Below are 16,818 nucleotides of genomic sequence, written 5' to 3'. Positions count from 1 at the left end.
CTAGGCACCATGGTGCTTGGTTTCTCCGTCTAGTCCTTTCTTGCTTGTCTGGAGAATCTCATCAATTCTTCAACATTCAATTAGTAAGTCATCCTCTGGGTAAAGTCTTTCCTCATCCTTCCTAAGCCCAGTTGGTACATCCTGTTGGCTCTCCTGGTGTTTTGTGCTTGTCTCTGTGTGTTTGTCTCTGTGTCTCATTATGTCACACTGTGTCTCACTGTGACCTCCAGAATATGTGGTGCTTCTCAGTCTCAGTATTAGCAGCGCTTCAGCAGGGACTGGCACATGGCAGATACTCAAGAAATCTTTATCGAGTAGAGTCCTGTCCTGAGGGCAGGAACAGGCAACCACTGGACCCCTCCATACAATGGGAGTGAACCTCCTGAGCAGTGAGAGTGAGATGAGAAGACACTCCCCCACCTCCAGTATAAGTGCTCATAATCCTACCCCCAGCTCCAGGAATGGTGAGGAGCCATGGGATGTGAGCATCCCACTATAAGGACCACTGCATCCAGCGTGCTGATGGACGCAGCTCCGCCAGAGCTCACAGTTCCAACAAGCAAAGAACGCGTGTGTAACAGATAGGAATAGCTAACACATAGTGCTTCCTGTGTGCCTGGCCCGCCTCTAAGCACTTACACTAGTAATTCACACATGGGCCCTACTTAACAGGTGAGACCAAGGCACAGAGTGCTTAGTTAACTTGCCCAAGGGCATACAGCTTGAAGTGGCAGAACTGCGATTCAAACTCGTGCGATCTGGCTCCAGAGTCTATGTTTTAACCACCACGCTCTAGTGGTTCTCTCTAAATACTAGTAAGTGTTCATTTTATGGCAGAAGAATTGGGGGGAGAAGCTCATCACTTGTGGGGGACTCAGGGTTTCCATTTTATTATGCTTTCATATCACTGGAAGTCATTTAATCCCATTTGCTAATCCATTTGTGGCAAACACTCTTCATCGTCTTCAGGTATTTAACGCCACTCCCAAATCTATATTAATTCACTAAGTTGAGAGTTTCAGAATTCAACATTTTTGCTTAACCTCTTTAGCTGGTACGTAGGAAAGCAAATTAACCATGCAGAATCCTTTCCAGTACTTCATATGATTTTATAGAATAAATTATTTTAGTTATTTAAGCTTAAATAATTTTCAATGGTAATTGCCTAATGCTCTCCACTGAGCTTGCTTTTTTACTCTTTTCATTGCTTCAAGGTATTCACTAAAAAGGATTTAAAATTATTGCTTAGAATGCTCTTTCCCTCAACCAAGAGTACAGGGCATTCTACCTTCAATACGCTGTTAACTCACCTTTTCCATTTGACTTTTCAGAAAAGTTACCCCATGCTTAATATTTGCAAGCAGTTGAATAAAGAAAAAAAACTGAGATGTTGACGATTTTTAGGAATCAATGCAAGTGAGCTCAGATAGAACTGGCAGGGGCACAACTCAGTAGAAAAAAAAACCCTTCAGAAAGGCAGAAAAGAGATGCTCTCTCTGAAGCACCCTTGGGGCTGGCAGTGGGCTAGGGGCAGAGGCATCGGAGGATGCCTGGATGGGAGACCTGGTGCCAGAGCCTGCAGCAGACAGCTGTCTCCTGCTGCCCCAAGCAGGGGAACTCTTCTTCCTCAGCAATCACAGAATCAGAGGTTTAGAGCTTTTGCATTTGTCAGGAATTGTACACTGACTCTGAATTTTTTGTAATGAATTAAGGAAGGAAAGGAGGGAGGAAGGAAGGGAAGGAGGAAAGAATTAAGGAAGGTGGGGGAATATCCCTGCCAAAAAACCAAATATATACACTCACAGATGGCGGAAAGAAAGGGCAACCCTCTTAAATTCTACATATTATCCATAAAAACTGTACTTAACTTTTTCAATAAATAGAAATTTGCATTACTAGGTCTTCTTTCCTTTTTTAGCGTTAACAGATAAGGCATAATCGATTCTTGGTCTAGAAATTTTCTGAGGATGGGGTAGGAGGACAGGGATGGTTTGGGACTCCCCTAAGAAGCAAAATAAAACAAAAATTGTCAAAGTGTTCTGAATTTGCCTCCCTGAATTAGCTGAAACATTTCACATCTGGTGGGGAGGTGATGGTGGTGAGAGCAGCTTTAGTGCTCTATAAACAAAATTCTAGCAAAGAAACTCAGACTGCACCCCTCCAAGGATCCATCCACCTCAATATGTATGTATTCCTATAGTATCAACAAGGGAATTTTGAAGGTAAGTACAAAAGTTACCTTCTCTAAAATTATCCTCACAGATTATGGATGCTCCTTTGAGGGCAAGAATGCTATTTACCTGCAATATTCGTTCTCTTTCTTTCTCTTCTTTAAAAAAATTTTTTTAAGACATTTTTTTAGGTTTACAACAAAATTGAGAGGAAGGTACAGAGACTTTTCCTATGCTCCCTGCCACTACATATGCAAAGTGTACCTCATCATCAACATCACCCTTTCCTTGACTTCTTTTATGAGAGAAAGAAAGACACCTCTATCTCAATTAAGCCTCTGTTTGGTTTCTTGTTTGGGTTTTTTTGGTCATGCTCTTATATGTAGCCAAAGCTAATCTGAAAAGATACATCTGCTTTTTTTTGCGGTACGCGGGCCTCTCACTGTTGTGGCCTCTCCCGTTGTGGAGCACAGGCTCCGGATGCGCAGGCTCAGAGGCCATGGCTCACGGGCCCAGCCACTCCGTGACATGTGGGATCTTCCTGGACCGGGGCACGAACCCGTGTCCCCTGCATCGGCAGGCGGACTCTCAACCACGGCGCCACCAGGGAAGCACCCCCCCCCCATGACATTTTTTAATGAATGCAACCCAGCTGCCATTTCCTCTTGCACTAAGTGAATTGAAGCCCTTGCCTGGTGCACATCACACTCTTAGATGTGTGAAAAACTGATACCCACAACATAAATCACCATTCCTCTCTTTCCTGGGACCATGCACATGATTCAATATCCACACTAGGGCTGTCAGGAACGTGTCAGCTCAGCGTTAGGAAAATAATCCAACGCCATCTCCCAGGCACAAGATGTTATTCTTCAAAAACGTTTTTAAAAATTCTTTAAGCAGGTGGATGATTGAAGGAATAAGTTGGCTGGCTTCTAAGAATGAACTTTTCAAAAGAAGTCCAACACAATTGTTGTTGACATTTCTTTGGAAAGACGATAAGCAAATAAGATATTCTGCAGAGAGTTCGGAGGGGTAGGGCCACGGCATCTGTGGAACCTAATTTACTGCTCCACAAGGCAAGGGGTATCTCATTATGATCATGAATAGATGGCTCTAGGATTGAAACAAGAAGGGTGTTTTGGATGACTCCTGCCATTTTATTTGAGTAAAAGTAGATTTGGGCTTAGATCTGGCAAAGAGCTAAAAGAAAATAACGAGCAGTTAGAATGTCTGGTTTTTAATTTGTGCTTATCTATCTTTTTGCAGAGTACATGTGGTGAATATGTGGTACTTTTTTACTCTGTTTCCCTTTCACACTCCTGAAAAACATTGTTGATTCTTTGCACTCCTGCTTACTGAGTTCAGATTTAACTTCAGTTACTTCTCAACTCACCAGCTAAGCAGCTCCTACCAATCCATCGACTATGCCATAAAAATGATTATTGGTGCCCTGCTCTGGACACTTGAAAGTTTGGTGAAAGTTATTTTATCCAATGCGGCTGGATGGGAGCCATGGCTGTTGCGTATGAGTTGGCTGGAGTTTCTAGTCATCTAGGTTTAAAACACGCCCAGGGTGCCTCCCCCATGGTTCCTAGTTAGTGTTTTTCAAGTAAAGTACAAACATTACGGACACCTATAAAGCAACCTAAGTTCAGAATTCCTTTTTATTTTTGTAATGTTCCCCTTCAGTTTAACTTTACTTTGTCCACACCTAACCTAGTACATCTGCGATATTTTTTTTTTTTTTTTTTGCTGTACACGGGCCTCTCACTCTTGCGGCCTCTCCCATTGTGGAGCACAGGCTCCGGACGTTCAGGCTCAGCGGCCATGGCTCACGGGCCCAGCCGCTCCACGGCATGTGGGATCCTCCCGGACCGGGGCACGAACCCGCGTTCCCTGCATCGGTAGGCGGACTCTCAACCACTGCACCACCAGGGAAGCCCTGTGATATTTTTTTAGAGCTCAACTTTATCAAGTTTTACTAAGGCATTCAATCTAGTTTTCATAGAAACAACTCTCTTTCTTTGTGAGCTCACATTTCATCTTACATAATATTTAATTAAATTGTATAATTAAAATAACCTGGTGTAAACAGGTTTGGGGACAATCCTAACCGAATCTTAGGAGGCATTCAACAAACCGGTGGGAGCAGAATGCACAAGCATATGTAGTGGTGACGAGCATCAGCTTTTCCTGAGCTTTGGTCAGTAGATCCTACAGATGCAGCAGATGGCATTGGCTAATCCTCTGAGTCAGTTAAGCAGAGGTCAGTTAGAGACCCCACTGTCAAACAGAAGCCCTAACTCTCACTATAGATGACACTAGGGCATGTTTTCCTTTTTGTGTGTGTGTTTTCTTTAAAAAAGGAAACCAGTTAGCTTTGAATATCCTCATTACTTATTTTTTGGGGGGGTTGGGAGCAAATAATTTTTAATGGGGTGGTTTTTTTTTAAAAACAAAAACACTGGAGAATCATACAATGCTGCCAGCATTGGACACAATTAGGCCACAAGTCTGCACACACCTTTGCAACTGGCCCTATGATGGCAGAGACTCTCCTCTTGCCTTTACTGTTTCCTATGACCTCCACATGATACCAAAATAAAGGAACATCTCTCTCCAGGATGACTTCCGTTGTTGAATTACCACTGCTGCATGTATCTTCCTTCTGAGCTCCGGTTTGCCTTTCTCGACTGTGGCCATCACCATGTCGCCTGCATCAGCAGCAGGAATCTGTTCAACCGTCCCTCGATCCACTTCACAGAGATAGTACACAGAACTTTGGCTCCCGTGCTGTCAGCATAGCTCATCATGGTTCCTACCAGAAGACCCCAGAAATGCAGAATTTTGCATGGGAGGAACCACCACATCCTTGCTTCTACATCTCGAACGTGAAAAAAGGCTGCATTCCTTTTTTTTTTTATTGTGGTAAAATATATATAACATAAAATTTACCCTTTTAAGCGTTTTTGAGTGTATAATTCTGTGGCGTTCAGTCAGTCTCATGTTGTGCAGTCATCACCACTACCTTCAGAACTTTTTTTTGATCACTACTAACAAACTCTGTACCCATTAAACACTAAGGTTTCCCCATTCCACACTCCCCTCAGCCACTGGCAAACACCATTTTACTTTCTGTCTCTATGCAGTTGACTATTCTAGGCACCTCATATAGGTGAAATCTACAATATCTGTCCTTCTTTGTCTGGCTTATTTCACTTAGCATAATGTCTTCAAGCTTCACCCATGTTGTCTCATTGCTTTTGAAATGGTTTTCCCACTCAGACCGCACCATCATAGCCTAGAGTCTTCTGTACACCCCCATTTTGAGGTTGCCTTTCTTGCTCCAGCCTCCTGCAAAGTGGTGGTCTCCTGCCCCTACCACCCCAAAGTGTGAGTGCCTTTTAAGGAGACCACCCCACAGTCCGCCAGACTTGGTTGCTGGGCTCTATTCGTCCTTTCCAAGGTTCTAGGATTTTCAAATGCCTGCTAAATCTTCTGTAACGATCAATTCAAATACACAAGTTTGGCGATTCAAATTACTTTTTCCAAAAGTACTTTAAAATGCATTCAGTTATTAATTGCCTGGTGGCCCTTTAATCAAATGGGAAAATTGACACAGCCAGAGGCATGTATTTTTGTGCAAAGAAAATTTATTTAAGAAGAAACAGCAGCTCTTACTGCTTAATTTAAACTGAGGAAACTGTGGAAAATCCACTACTATGGAAAATTAAGAAAACATTGCCAGCTGCAAACAGTGACTAATTGTACAAGATGAAGACTGCCCGGAATTAATAACGTGCATTCTTCTGTGTGAAGAACCCCCTACCACTTCAATTGACTGGGAGATTAAATTACTTCTAAGTTTGCCATATTAAAACAGAACAGGAATAAAACGTTAGTGAAAGTACGTCTATTATTTACTGTCTGTGATATGGATATAATTATTTCCAAACAACTGCAACGTGACGTGACCAGTAATATTTAAATGACTGTTTTAGCAAAAGAATCTACGGCAACATTTTTTACCAGAAGGGGAAAAAAAGTATCCTTCTCTTACTTCGAAAGTAATAAAATGATGTCTAGTGGACTTCTACAGAGGGTAGGTCCCTGCCCCAATGGACAGAAATGTGCTTGCTGTCTGAGTTTATACATTTCCCTCTCTGCATTAGATAGTGCTCTGGGGCAGTATGTGAAGCAGAAAACCTTAGCAATTCATTTCATGAGCTCTGATCTTAAATGGAAGTGATCGAGAGGAAACCGGTGTAGATGCTTCAAGGCTTCTCCTGGTGCCTGATGTGACCATGAGCACATGTCTAACAGGATGGGTTCCTTTATGGGAGGCAGGAGGGAAGGGCAGAGCGATTTCCTGGGAAAAGGGGGTTCATTCATAAGGGACATACATTCGCACAGGCCCCGTCAACATCACGGACACATCCTCCAAGCTTGATCATGACACTGTACTACCTTGTAGGCCTTGGTTTCCTCCATGATAAAATGAGGATTAAATGACATAAAACAATGCTGCCCCTTTTCTTGCCCTGTTGTCAGGATTGGATTAATTTTCTTGCCCCAGAGGGTCACCAGGAGGTTCTGTCAGTTTTCCTAGTGCATCCAAACTCTGATCCTGTGAAACAAGATACAGTAAGAAGATGCCATTCAATGACCAGGAGAGGTCTGTTCAAGTGAGAGGGATAAAGAAAAGAAATTCAGAAAACTAAGAGCTCTATTTGTATGACGTGATGGGATGTTTGGGGGTTTGTTTAGTTTTTTGGTTTGTTTTTCAAATTTTAGAGATTAGCAAATAACTCAAGGAACCAAGGAACCGAATGAAGCCAACTGGACATGTGTGTTGAGGAGGCGTCTCAAAGATGGAGATTTCCTCGGCAGAGAGGCGCTGTCTTCCTTGCCTGCTTATCCTTTAATGCTCACACAGAGGGTACATTCAGCCTCTTGCTATTTGATATTGCTGGCAGGAAGGTCCGAGTATTGGCCTGGAGAGAATCAAGGCATGTTGTTTAGAAATGCAGAGGCTTAACCCGAAGCGTAACTGGTTTGCGGTTTACCACAGAAATGATCTGGACATATCATTTGATTTCCAGGTTTTAAATGTTATTCTAAACAAGATCTGGCTGCACAGCCCTCTGCTGTATGACATACAGAGACTTTATCTGCCACCAAATGCCATTCAGGCTTAATGCTGCGGCAGTGAATTGTATAAATCGGGGTATTCTTTGAGACCCTAGAGCATTAGGGCCTCTCAGGGGGAGAGATGAGGCCTGCTTCCTTCTCCCTGTTGCTCAGGCAAGACACTTTTTAGGCTGTTTCTGTCTATTTGGGTCATTTTGGTTTTCCTTTTTAAGAAACACTTAAGACTGATTGTAGCAGGCCCACCCTTATCTACATGCTGGGTGTCCAGGTGCATTTATCACTGGATTTGAGGAGTCATGGGGAAGGTTCACGACCTGGCAAAGCTTCCTCTCCCTGCTGGCAAATACCCCCAAGAGGCAACGAACTGATTTGCACTTTTGCCAATAACTGCTATCGAGCAGGATGTGAAAAGGTGGACCTCCAGATCCTGAAGGGGAAGCAGCCCTAGGAAAGGCACCGGAGAGGGAGAAATGGGACCCAGGACCCAGGGTCAGACTGCCTGGGCCTGGGTGGTTTCTGCCTTTTAGAAGTGGCAGACTGACGTGCCCTGTTGCCTTCACACATCATTTCACATATAGAGTTTGCCCCAACCTTGAGTGAAACCAGGACATTTAGAAAACATAAATTTGCCCTAAAGAGTTGTCTCGACTCAGTATCTCCAACTCCCCTCATTTTCCTTGAACTCACTTCAGTCAGACTCTCATCCCGGCTGCTCCTTCGGAACTGCCTTTGTCCAGGTCATCATGACCTTTACGTTGCCAGATCCAGTGGACACTCCTGATCCTTAAGTTATTTGACTATGAGGAATATCTGATCTAGTTGATCTTTCCTCCTGAACACTTCTGTACTTTGAAATTTGTACACACAAACAAACATCAGAGGGGCATGCACACGGAAGACCTTGTGAAGACACAGCAAGAAGGCAGCCATACGCAAGCCAAGGAGAGAGGCCTCGGAAGAAGGCAAACCTGCAACACCTTGATCTTGGACTCCCAGCCTCCAGAATTAGGATAAAATACATTTCTGTTGTTTAAGGCATCCAGTCTGTGGTATTTTGTTATGGCAGCCCTAACAAACTAATACTCTTGTCAAGATGCTAACCATCGATAAATCAAGTGTTCATCAACTAGTTGTCTCTGAAAATTATACTCGGACAAAAAGTAGAAGACAGAGACTTTGGCCTCAAGAAGCTTGCCATGTGTTGCACGTGCAGAGGTACTTGCATGTTAGGGATGGTTCTGGTTATTCTCCATTTCCCTCTCTAGCCCCACTCTCCCCGCCATGATGCTCTGCTTGGTGCTTGGGGATGCTGACCCAGGGGATTGTATCACCTGGGCTCTCTTGCCCTCCGGCTTCCAACTGGGTTTGGCTAATGGAAATTAATACCAGGGGATTGGAGGTGGAAGAGAGAGGTAAGTTAGTTATTGCAACCCCTCTCCTTAAAGGGCCAGGTTGTGTCAATGCCTGGGTTTCTTCCCAGCCAGAGCTTTCTCTAGATTCTGTCATCTCCATTCCCTCTCCTTGTCCCTGTAGGCCTATAGGTGGTCATGGCTTCCCATCACCCCTAATCCCCAGGTGCTCTCTCCTCTGTTGGCTCCCTTAAACACTACCCACACCTCTATAAAGAATCCTAGGTTAATTAAGCTCTTTTTAATTAGACCTCTTTGAGTATGCTGTTTGTTTTCCATCAGAACGCTGACTCATACGGAGAGGTAGTGTAGTATGGTGAGAAAAACCATCACTTTGGTGTCAGACAGCCCTGAGTTTGTTTTTTTTTCAAATTGAAGTATAGTTGATGTACAATATTATATAAGTTACATGTGTACAATATAGTGATTCACAATATGTAATGGTAATACTCCATTTATAGTTATTATAAAATATTGGTTGTATTCCCTGTGTTATACAATATATCCTTGTAGATTATTTTATACATAATAATATGTAGCTCTTAATCCCCTATCCCTAAATTGCTCCTTCTCCCTCCTCTCTCCCCACTCGTAACCACTAGTTTTTTCTCTATATCTGTGAGTCTGTTTCTTTTTTGTTATATTCACTAGTTTATTGTATTTTTTAGATTCCACATGTAAGTGATATCATATAGTATTTATCCTTCTTTGTCTGACATTTCACTTAGCATAAAACCCTCCAAATTCATCCATGTTGTTGCAAATGGCAAAATTTTACTCTTTTTTATGGCTGAGTAGTATTCCGTTGTGTATATATATATATATATATATATATATACCACATCTTCTTTAACCATTCATCTGCTGATGGACACTTAGGTTGCTTCCATATCTTGGCAATTGTAAATAATGCTGCTATGAACATTGGGCATGTATTCTTTGGAATTAGTGTTTTTGTTTTTTTCTGATATATACCCAGGAGTGGAATTGCTGGATGGTGTGATTAGACAGCCCTGAATTTGAATACCAGCCCATCAGTAAACAATTGCACAATTGCACGATTCTGTTGCAAGTTTCTTTATCTCTTGGATCCTCAGTCTCCCCTGAGGATATATAAAGTGGGCACAATAACACTTTTCTTATAGGGTTGCTAAGAAAGTTAAATAAGATAATATACAGTGCTTGGCAAATAGCAAGTGCTCAACAATGGTATTACAGAAGTAGATGAAGTAGTTGGTTTTATTTTACAGACATTCTTAGAAATACTTAAGCCCAAAGAAATGCCTTCCTCATGAGAAAGTTGCAGGTGCCAGAGCAATTTTAAAGAAGAGATCAAAGTCCTGACAGGTCCCCCGTGCTGGGCAGAACTGATGGTCCCAAGCCATGGGGGACACACCCCTTCTCCCAGTTATTCAATCCAACACTAAACTAGGTATTATTTTGAAGGGATTTTGTAATTAAGGTTCCACATCAGTTGACCTTAAGATAGGTAGATTACCTAATCACATGAGCCCTTTAGAAACAGAGACTTTTCTCTGACTGGTCCCAGAAGGAGGAGGCAGAGAAACACACTCCAGCTGGCCTGGAGGAAAGGAAAACATCCAGGTTGTGAACTGCCTACAGGGGCCACATGGCAAAGAACTGCGGACAGCCTCTGGGAGCTGAGAGAGGTCCCCAGCCAACTTCTAGCAGGAAAACAGAAAAACAAAGACCTCAGTCCTACAACCACAGGAAATGGATTCTGTCCACAAAATGACCTCGGGCCCCAGGTGAGAACTGTGGCCTCAGCTGACACTTTGATTTCATCCCAGTGGATCTTGCCCTACGGAAACTATGAGAAATAAATTTCTGCTGTTTTAAATCACCAAGTTTGTGGTCATTTGTTTCACAGTAAATAATAACAACCACACATCGAACTTCTGCCCCGATGGGAAACAAAATTGTCTATGTAGCTATTGGCCAAAGGGATAAACAAGTGATGAGAAACAACACAGAAAAATAGCTTCTGACTTCAAGTGACGTTTTTAGTAGGCTCATTAATTTCAAAAATTGTAATGGAAGACTTTGGAAAATTCCACAGTTCAAGATAGAAAAAGGAAGGCTTACCAAAAGGTAAACACCTTAGTTCCTGTCTGCATGCTGTTTCTTTAGGCTACTAAGCTCTCTCTTTCTCAGGGGGCCATAGTGCAAACAACTAAAATCTTAAAGAAACAATCAAGTAAAATAAAGCATATAGGAAACTTTGTTTATGTAGTAAAGGTGTGCCAGCAAAGAAAAATGGAATTTAAATAATTACCTTGGTAAAACAGAGCACATATTAGCTCTAGGAATCAAGTCTACTGTTTAAGGAACTTTTTGCAGTCTGTATTTATAGGTGATTAATAGCTATAAAGGAAGAATCTTACTTTGGCACATGTTAATCCACTTCATTATCTATGATGTATATTTGATTGTTCTTTTTTTTTCCATATTTGAAAATGTGTGCTTCAGGTAGATTTTCATAATTTTGATAGATTTTTTAAACTTTACTTATGAGCATTTAAGGGAATCTAAATTATTTTCTGAATCCTCATTGTTTCTCTCTTGTTCTCTGGAATAATGTGCAGAACTGAGTTTTGCAACACAGCGCTAAGGTCTTTGTTTTATTATGGGGCTAATTATTACCATAGGTCATTATAAGATAAGAAGCCACAAATACGTTAGTAATGACAAAGATCTAAGCAGCTAAAAGAGCATACATGCTTGGTTGAGGATATATTCTTGCAAAGATATCTTTACATTTCAGTAATTAAGCATGTCATATTAATTGCATGGCCCTTTCATAAAACCTTGCAAAAAAAAAAAACACATCAAGAACTTTTCCTCTTGATATCAGATTAGAACTGATTGCATAATTCCATTACCTGGATAATTAAATACAAATTTAGTAGCTTCAGAACTGTACAATGTTGTGGTTTCATTTTCTAATAGAATTACCCTGCCTTTGGTGTAGAATCCTTGCTAAGCAATGGAGATCTAATTACTTAGTGACATGACATTAACTCCTCAGGGACCTTTCCTCAGAGAAAAGGCTCAGATTAAAAATGATTCAGGGAGCTTCTTTCTCATTTCATTACTGGGATCTAAATCACAGGAATTAGAGATGTGAGAGATCTATTAGGTTTTCTTCTCTCTTATTCAGGGAGCACAGGAAGAGTGTTCATCAGATATCATTCTTCTGGGTTTGCTTAGGTCCAATTTACATAAAAAAAGAACAATTTCTGGATGTAATGTATTGTTGGGATGAGTCCCTCCTCCAGCCCCTGAAAGACACATCATTTCTGTCACTTCACAGATTCTCTAATGATGATCTCAGGACACACTTGTTTGCCAAGGTGCAGGGTGATAACATGGCTGTGTTCCTGACAGAATAATTACCTCACGTTGAAAATGATTTTAGGCAGAACTAAACAGGAATATCCTCATGTGAAGGATACCTTTCAGTAATTCTGAAAATAACTCTGTGTAGGATTTGAAGGCCTTCATCGTTTGGTTTGATAACAGACCTTGAAGCCACTTCTGTAGGTCAGAGTTCAATTATTTTCACAGTAGTTTAAACTTATACCAGCTCTGATTCCCTGAAAGTTTTTAAATCAGGGTGTGCAAAGAAACATCATCCATCACCTCTACCGGTGGGAATGACGGGGTAGAGCAGGTGTATTCCCTGTTTGCCGTCTGTGTCAGTTTGTGTTTTAGGTCCTACATCTGTGGCCATCTGGAGGTCATCTCAGTAGTCCTGCTGACCTTGGTTGGGCTTGTCCACTGGGGTGACTTAGCTCTTGTCCTGTATTGGGCTAGCCTCGGCTTGTCCCCTGCTGATGGCAGAAGTTCGAGGGTGAGCAAACCCAATGCACAAGCCCATATCAAGCCTCTGCTTGCCGCCTATCTTTTCACATTGCACTGAACAAAGAAAGACACACAGTGAGCTCAGTGTCAGGTACAGGGTGCTACCATCAGGCTATCCTGCCCATGGAGGAGGGCAAAGGGACATGACACAGGGTATGGATACAGGGAGGGATGAAAAATTGGGGCCATTATGGTTATTTACCACACAGTTCCATCAGCAACTGTGGGACTGCTCTTTTATATAATCTGGAAAAAATCTCTTTATTATTAAACTGTCTCTTAGATGATTTTCAACCCTGGAGTAGGTTTAGAAATGAGCCATTAAATGAGATGTTGTAGAAGAAAGTATGTAGTGTCTTGATTATCTTTGAGTCCTTTAGTCATTATTGAAATTGCTAATTAGAAAGATAATCTTGGATGCAATTGATATCTTTTCTATCTTTATTAATCAGAAACACTATTCCTTAGGTATAACTGTCTTAGTCTGCTCAGGCTGCTATAACAATATGCCATAGACTGGGTGGCTTAAACAACAGGAATTTATCTGTCATGGTTCTGGAGGCTGGGAAGTCCAAGGTCAAGGTGGCAGACAATTGAGTTCCAACAGTGAGGGCTCTTTTCTGGCTTTTAGATAGCTACCAGCTTACTGTGTCCTCACGTGGGAGGGAGGCAGGGAAGGAAAGAGAGAGAGGAAGAGGGAAGGAAGGAGGCAGGGAGGGAAGGGGGAGAGAGAGAGAGTTTGTTTCTGGTGTCTCTTCTTATAAGGACACTAATCCCATCATGAGAGGCCCCACCCTCATGACCTCATCTAACCCTAATTACCTCCCAAAGGCCCTATTTCCAAATACCTTCACATTGGAGGTTAGGGCTTCAACATAGAATTTGGGGTGGGGGGAGACATAATTCAGTCCACAGCAATAGCTATTACCCAAATAGATTCTTCAATATGTGAGGGAGCTCCATGAGAGCAGTGTCTCTATTGCTAAAAGTGAGATGTGGATTGTAATGGAAATGGGTGAGGGTTGAACTGGGAGGGCATTGTGAATAATGTAGGAAGGAGAGAGGTTGGGGTGTATCACTTTGAGAACTTATTCCTGTGACCTGGGCTTCAGACTTCACATTATCCACTCCATGATAAGCACCCATCCAGAAGTCAGTCACATTGTCTAAGATTTGGCAAGACAAACACTACACTTCCCTGATGACCCCAGTGAGACCATGCTAGTGGTAGTTATTTTACAACCACATCAGAAAAATGAAACATAGTTTACACCACAATTGCAAAGATGATTAAGATAATATATTTTCACTTGGAATGATACCGTGAAAGAAGAAGCATTTTTATTTTATAAATTGTGGGTCTTTTTTTTTATGTGCAGAAGATACTCTTCAGAAGATAACTTTAGTTTTAAAACAATAATACTTGATATACTAAATTACAAATTAAAAAACCTAGCTCTTCCATAAACTTTTAGGTTTGACTTAAAGTTTTTATTATTCTATTTATTAACCTAGCAAATTTAACAATTACTTTTTTTTTTTTTTTTTGTGGTACGCGGTGGGTCTCTCCCGTTGCGGAGCACAGGCTCCGGACGTGCAGGCTCAGCGGCCATGGCTCACAGGCCCAGCCATTCCACAGCATGTGGGATCTTCCCGGACCGGGGCATGAACCCGTGTCCCCTGCATTGGCAGGTGGACTCTCAACCACTGCGCCACCAGGGAAGCCCTAACAATTACCTTTTAAACTGGTCTTTGAATACACTTGTTTAATTTAATTAATAAATTTAAATATCTTAAAATAATTTCAATTACATTTACTAATTAATGTACTTGATTTCCTTTTAAAGTCTTTTGTTTGATAGACCAACCTTCTCAAATACTCAACTTGTTCTTATAATTCCAATAATTGAAATTTGTATATGGTGATTCTTAAGCTCTCTTAGACAATCCAGTAATATTTATAACCCTAGTTAGATTTCAACTTAAAATCACAAGTCTAAATCAATTACTGGCTCATACATCTTAATACTGGAATTACAAGGCTGATCAGTTACTCTAACAGGACAGATTCTCTTAAATATTACAAGTAGTATTATATACCAAATATGCAGATTTCTTTCCACTCAAACATATTGAAACTACAAGTTTGAGCCTCTTAACACTTCTACATTTCATTCTGAAAGATTTGAATTATCTCAAGCCATGTTAAGGATTGAGGTCGCTTAATGACCAGTTTCCAAGTAGGACCAAGGCTGGATTCTTGTCAGCAATCCTGATAGAATATGCTGCTGCTTCTTCATAGTCATTATATTTAAACCCCCACTGCCAAATGGGTGATCCCAGATAGACCTGTGCCCTGAGTTCGAGTTTTGTCTTACCTAATTCTTCTGTAATCCGAATCTGAACACCTCCACCCAGGAAAATCACTAGATTACATTTGACATATTTTTGGCTCTTTATTGTATGTAAATTTCTCTTCTCCCTAATTCTAAAGATCTTTGAACTTCCCAGGAGTGTGCATTCTTTCCATATACTTTTAATCTCTTACGACCATACAACTTTTTCAGATATAAAATAATACCCAATTCGATTGTGGAGATTTCTCACGGCTTTGAGTATTTTGGTCACAACTTTCAAGGTCATTTTAATGACACAAGTGTTTTTCAGAAAGTCAAAGTCTAAATGCGATCAGATTTCTTCATTTCAAACCACTGATGGCATCTTCCAGATGGTGCGTTTCTCACTGCACAGCAAGATCACGGTATGATTTGAAGTTTTTTGAAGTATTCAAATGTAAATGACGAGTAATGTTTCCATAGCTTACTTTAAACCTTGTGAGTTGACCGAGAAATGCTGATTCCTCATTAGCAAATTTTGAATACATTTAAATATGGAAATCTTTATATGTTTATGTCTTGTCTCCTGAAGTAGATTGTAAGCTCCTTAAGGGATAACACCCAGTCTTACATTTATTAGCTGGAGAATAGTAATTGGCTAGATAATGAAGACTAGTTATTTGATCAGGACTTGGACTCTTGCCTCATAGCAGAGAAGGGATATTTTTGTTCTTTAAATCAGATGCTCAGTCCTGTGGCAAGAAAATAAATTCTGGGGACAAAGACACTGCTTAACTTGTAAAATTTATTTAGAATCCTTAAATCCAGGACCAAGTACGTATTCTCAGGGGACATTGCACTCTCTCTAAAAAGTCATTGACTTTATGTAAAAGACAATCTTTTAAAAATGTAATATAATCATATTCTGGACCATCTGGATGACAAATATAATGGAGTCCTGCCATGTAATTTCAGCACCAAGTCTGTGATTGTAGTATTATTGGAGTCCAGTAGTACTTTCACAGTTTCAGACTAATGAGTGGAGAACACCACAAACTCAATTTGTAAAATCACATATTAGGTTTTTACAACTGCATCAGAAAAATGAAGGAGAATATATATTGCAGTTAAAGATCATTATGATAACAATTACTCAAGGAAGTAATGCTTTGACCAATAAGTAATAAGGCTCAAATGATGTCAACATATTCAGTTTGAAAAACACTTCCCAGGAAATCAGATAGTTGCATTGGCATGCCCAACTCAACAGAACAAGGGAGGGGCAGACAGCACTGTAGTCATGTTGTAAGTGGTAGTTCAATTTCAGGAAAACATTATGTATCTGTCTCATTAATTTAATGTTAATTTGAATTTTATTGAGTTTGCAATTTGTTTGTAATTAGTGCACAGACTTTGGTTTTATAATTGAATAAGAACTGCAATAGGAGTTCATCACTAGTTTTATGTTCATACATGTTTAAGTAATATTATTATAAACATAATTGAAGTCAACATCTGGGCTTCAATGGGAATTTATTTTTTTCTTTTAGATTGATTTTACAGTACTCACATTGAGAAACTTTGGTGCAACATTTATATACTAGTATGATTTCCATTTTCATCACAGAGAACTTAAGTATTTTAAGGGCAATTTGAGTATAATAATTGATTAAAAAAAGAGTACATATCCATGTGTATGTGAGTGTATACATGTATACATCTTACCAAAAACTACAAAATGCTTTGAAATCCCAGAAGATAAACTATATTTACATATGTACTATTACAATAAAAATCATTATAACATTGCATCAGGAGATCTGAAAATAAAGCACAGCATGGCTAATCCTGACCCAGGACTAT

The 16,818-nt window shown here is 40.6% G+C and overlaps 1 pseudogene; it reads right to left on the bottom strand.

The window, feature by feature from the left end:
• Window positions 1-4,646: 4,646 nt before the first annotated feature.
• LOC114903910 lies at window positions 4,647-5,058 on the bottom strand (annotated as a pseudogene).
• Between the last annotated feature and the right edge of the window lie 11,760 nt (window positions 5,059-16,818).

The sequence above is a fragment of the Monodon monoceros genome, unplaced genomic scaffold, assembly GCF_005190385.1.
Source record: "Monodon monoceros isolate NGI ecotype Baffin Bay Population unplaced genomic scaffold, NGI_Narwhal_1 Super_Scaffold_21, whole genome shotgun sequence".
Taxonomy (NCBI): domain Eukaryota; kingdom Metazoa; phylum Chordata; class Mammalia; order Artiodactyla; family Monodontidae; genus Monodon; species Monodon monoceros.
Note: the sequence above shows the minus strand (reverse complement) of the source record. Positions and strands in the feature narration are given on the sequence as shown.